Raw genomic sequence first — 5,543 nt, 5'->3', positions numbered from 1 at the left:
GGCCCGAGCTGATCCTTGCCTCTGCCGTTCCCAATTTCAGTTCAAATCTAAGGATAATTTCACCTGGAAGACTAAACCCACATAAGCACAATGATATCCAGTAGCAGTGTCAAACGAGTGTGACCCACGGAAGAGACAGGAGAGGATGCCCCTCACACAAACAAATAAAGCATTCCCTAATACCTTAATGTGGATGTGACATATGCCCTGTGGGCCTCTCCTGTAGAAGGGGGTCAAATGGGCCATCCAGGACTGGATTGGCTCTTTGGGTGTAGGAAGAGGTGCTCATATAATGAACTGTCTATTCCTGGCTGCTTGTCTATTCTGGTGCTCAGACAGGTTACAGATATTGGTACTGTATGTAGGATGCTGTATCAAAATTGACATTAGGGCTGAACGATTAATCGCATTTGCAATAATATCGCAAAATGTTAAAACGCGATTTCCTAATCACAAAGGCTGCGATTTGGTCACGTGACTCTGAGAGCAAAGTAGTCTGCATCAACTTGGCACACTAACGCTACGGTGTACCTTGACCTGTTGTACACTGGCTCGACAGAAACTTCAGTCCCAAATAGGAACAGTATATCACTTGTATGGGACTATTTTGGTTTAAAAAAAGAAGTTGATGCGCAGCTTCAGGTATTGTGTAAACATTGCTAACGTTGCTACCTCACAGGGTAACACTATGAACCTGTATCAAAAAAAACAACACAAAGCCATCTACGACAGTTGCATGGCTAAAATGCTGAACACCAGTTTGTCAAGTAAGCAAAATACCACCCGACAGGCATCACTCACCGAAATGTTTGAAAGCGTAACGTTAACTCCATATGAACGTACTTTAAAACAGAACGAGGAAATTACTCAAGCAGTAACGGAGTTTATTGCCAAAGACATGACCCTTAGTACGGTCACAAAGCCTGGGGGTTCACGGCTACACAGAGCGTCTGTTTAGCACCGCAGGGAATATAGTGACTTACACTCGCTCGTCACGGAGTCAGAGAGTGATAGCCGGAGTCTGGAGATGTTTTTAAGATGAAAAAAGGCGGATTTGGTGATAGATTTGATGTGAGTATGAAGTACACTGACCGGAGCTGGATCGGAGCGGGAGTTGATAATGGTGAGAAATAGTTTCCTGTGTGTTCAGGATCACTATGGCTGGTAGTGCCATACCACTGCACTTTAGTCTGCATTGTGTGTTGCTGTTACTGACTAGAGATATAATTATGATTAATATTTAGATATTAATGTTCAGACAGTGATTACATTTAACTTTGAGTTACCTAAATATTTTCAAAGAGGTACAGGCAGATATTTCTCTCCTTTTATTTTCTGCATTTTTGTTTTGTTACTGACTGGAAATATACTATATTTTTACTTATTTAACTGTCTAGTAAAGTTCAAAGACAGTGTTTAAAAAGTGCAATCCACATGTTTACATATGTTTATTACAGTAAATAATAATTAAATAATCAAAATACTACTAAGTGTGGTAAAGCCACATATTTGTTTTTATCTTTCTGCAATCTGCACTTTAGATTTGTTTCTGACTTTCATATGAATGTTTACACCCGGTTTGGTCAGTGCTCAATATACTATGTGATTGAAGTAGTTAAATAAAAGATGTCATTCATATAAATTCATGCATCACCTAATTTCATCATCACATACAGACCTGGCCTCCAGGAAAGAACAGTTTGTTTAATCTATCTAATCTTGTGTTGTTCATACTATACAATTATTTACTGCTTGTCTTTGTTGAATAATACAGAAGACAGGGAGCTTAAAAAATAATCGCATATTAAATCGCCATCGCAATATTGGTGAAAAAAAATCGCACTTAGATTATTTTCCAAAATCGTTCAGCCCTAGGTGACATCTACCATTATTGCAGTTTTACTGTATATGCATTTCTTTTTGTAATTGTACTGCAAATAACAAATAAAACATAATAAAACAGACCCACAACTACATTATGTAGGTAGCGGCTGTGGCTCAGATCAACTAAGCGGTCAACTAAATTGGAAGGTTGGGGGTTCAATCCCTGGCCCTGCAGTCCCATATCAAAGTGTCCTTGGGCAAGACACTGAACCCCGAATTGCTCCCGATGCTGCGCCATCGGAGTGTATGAATGTGTGTGAATGGTTCCTGATCTATATAAAAGCGCTTTCAGTAGTCATTAAGACTAGAAAAGCGCTATATAAATACAGTCCATTTACATTTACCATTGCTTAACATATTCAAAACCTGGCAATACATTTAGTTGAACACACAGGATACTAATGCACAGAGAGACAAGACCAAGAACAACACAAGCTAACCTCTAGTTCAGCATCAGTAATAGGTTCACCTGTCACCTGCTGCCTTACAGCCGTCATCACCGAGCCTGAGCTGGTAAATATGAAGGTGGAAGGGCACAGTCCTAACAAGGCCAGGGATCAGGGTAACGAACCAGGTCCGCTATAGGAGCAAACATTACACCCTGGTTGTGGGAGGCCTGACCCAAACAGCCCAGCCCACATGAACCTCGTCATCTGAAAACCACACACGCTGCCCTTAATCGCTGCTGTGTCACACCACCACACCACCCCTGCTATCAGCTGTCGGTCAAACTCCAGGCTCACAGACTCTTGTCAAACTGAGAGATGATCCTCTCCTTCCTGTCTCTCTCGCCTACTGACAGGATCTGCCCATGGACCGCGAGCATGTAAAAATGATTGGAAAAGCAGCAGATGTCCAAACGAAAGAATACAAAAATAAATAGAGAATGAATTCACTCTGCAAACTACGACATCACAAGGCAAGTGTGGACTAACAACAAGCCACTGTCCTTAGACCTGGGAGTCTTTGTTCAAAACCACACTGAAGCATTGTGCTCTCAGACAGCACTCGAGACTGCCCTGATGTTTATTCAAATAACCAACAAGTGCAGCATCATGCTGAATCTGATCTCCTCACTCATCATTAGTGATAGAATAGACAGCATCTACAGAAAAAAAGGGTTTATAGAAACAACTACATTTGAAAAAAGTGTCTTAACACAGCTTAGCACAGCCTCTTGGTGTTCAATTTCTTTTTGAGTCACAAATGAAAAGGCAAGCATTGGAAACTAGTTCCCCTCCAACCCATTCTATTTTGTCAGCTTTCTTTTCCATGAAATTATAAAGGGGATTTGTTGCAGCTTTTCATCCACTTGATAGCACTTAACTAATTGCTGTCCTCTCATAGACAAAAACGCACTCACAAAACATAGACACAAATAAACCATATGCAGGCATGCTGGCACATGTGTGCACATGGACACACAAACATATAAATATTAGATTTTGTAATCTTTTTTAAAATTTGAATCAGACATAGTTCTGAACAGATACTACTAATATCATAATCTGGACACATTTAATCTTTATAATATAACTTTGTTAAAATCAAACTATACCTGTGCCAACTACAAGTGCCTACTTTTTGAAACGATTATAAAAAGCCCGGTCAAAACTCTTTCACTAGTGGTATCAGCCAATTATAGAAACAAGTGACCATTGAATTAACACATGGAACTTGAAAGCGTTTGCACTCTGATGTAGAATGCTCTCTGGAAAAAATATGTCAGACCTTAATTTGCAATTTCACAGGAAGTCACCCGTGTTCTGGGCAAACAATAGGCTTTAACTCAATAGAAACACAATGGCATTGTAAATGTTAAAATGTGTTGATAAATGTCACAGTTCTTTTAAACACTCCACAATAGGCAACTCCGACGCCTTTTTTCTTAATAGATGAGAATTGAGGATTTGCATTAACCCCAAACACTGCTTCAGTATCTAAGTGATAGTAAAAAGAGTGAAGGGAGAGACATAAAAACCAGAGCTGTGGAAGAACAGCCACAAAAGACAGATAAACCCAACACCACAGAGAGGTGAGCCAACTGTTCCAAGTCTCACACAAGGGGAGAAAGAAAAAGGAGGAGGGTGGAGAAGATAATTTAGCATTTGTGTAAGCTGTTTATCAAGTTATTAACTGCACAGATGTTTCTGACTAGCTAGGGGCTGAACATGGGCTCTGCCAGGCAAGGGAACAAAGGTCTGAAGGATTCAACTGAGATGTGCACTGAATATCAATTTAATTTACTAGCTGTTCATTCTCATGCAAATTGTGACCTCTGTTAGGGCATATCAATGGCCATACACATTGTATGTCTTATGGGGAGCATTAGGCAGAAACAGTGCAGAAACACTGTGTAAAACTACAAATAGGGAAAATAATATTTTCAATACAGCTATTCATGCAGTAAGATTTGAAAAATGTATGCATGGCACTTTTTTGTTTTTACTGATAAACACTTAACACAACTGTTTTTTGTTTTGCACCATTTGGGCTGTATACGTTTTTCTAACTAGGAAGGAACTGTACTGTAGATAACTCACTGTAAAGTTAAAATGAATGCTGTTCAAGAAACATGCAAATAAGAACAAGTAAAGAGAAGAGAAGTTCCGAGCCCTGAAGTTTTTCTATGCATTATCTACGCAAGAGGCCTGAAATCATACTCACCAATATATATTTACCTTAACTTGAGTGTCTTTACTTTTGATGCAATCTCACTTGGTGTCAGTACATCTTGGGGAGGTTTCTGCCTGATACACAAAGTAGGGGAGAACATCATGAGTAAATGGTGGTTATAAATGGTGTCTATATTGTGAACCATAATCTGCTGAAAATATAAACATGAATGCATGGTATGACATCCAACAAAGTTTTGATCACTGGCATCAACCTCAGCTGAGCTCAGCTGGAACAGCAATGTTGCAAGTCCCATTTTCTTCATCACCTCCAAAGTACCGCCTTTCAGCTCTCAACAGCACAAACAAAAAGCCTGGCAACAATATCAATTATACAAGCAGGGGGCAAACAAGGGGATTTATTTCACAACAAATAGCCTCACAGAGAGATGCTGAATAGGGCAGATTAGCATTAGAAAAGGACAACAAAACTCCCCAGTTCAACAGCTAAAGAGCAATTTGATGGGACTGGAATTGGGGAAAATTGCTTGATTAGGGTGTGCATTTGGATGGGGCTGTCAATTTCAGAATCCCAGCAAGGATGTGTAGTGTTGTCGCGTTGACAAAATGGCATGCTGCTGCAGTCAAAACATGACATTATGAGAACTGTCAGTGATGAACTTTGATAATGCAAGACAAGATCAGGGGATGATACAGCATCCATCTGGGTAAATGAGACATCAATCTATCTGATCGGGGGAAGCTTATCAAATGTAGACAAAGGAAGTCTTTTAATGGCTGGTATTTAACCCAGTCAGTTAACATACATTTTTTTTGTCAGCAAAAGGTGGGGTTTTATTAACTATTTAATCCTGGAAGCATCATTTATAAATCATTTTAATTTACTCTGGTAAACAAAACACGACGGTTGAAACTTTAGTTTTACACTTTCTAAAAGGGGGCTATCTGTTTCAGTAAATAATTAAGAGTTTGTTGGGGGGGAATACTATTTGTTCTTACCCGACTTCTGTAACAGCAGGAGCC

This window comes from Perca fluviatilis, chromosome 20 (genome assembly GCF_010015445.1).
Source record: "Perca fluviatilis chromosome 20, GENO_Pfluv_1.0, whole genome shotgun sequence".
In the NCBI taxonomy this organism is placed as follows: domain Eukaryota; kingdom Metazoa; phylum Chordata; class Actinopteri; order Perciformes; family Percidae; genus Perca; species Perca fluviatilis.
Note: the sequence above shows the minus strand (reverse complement) of the source record.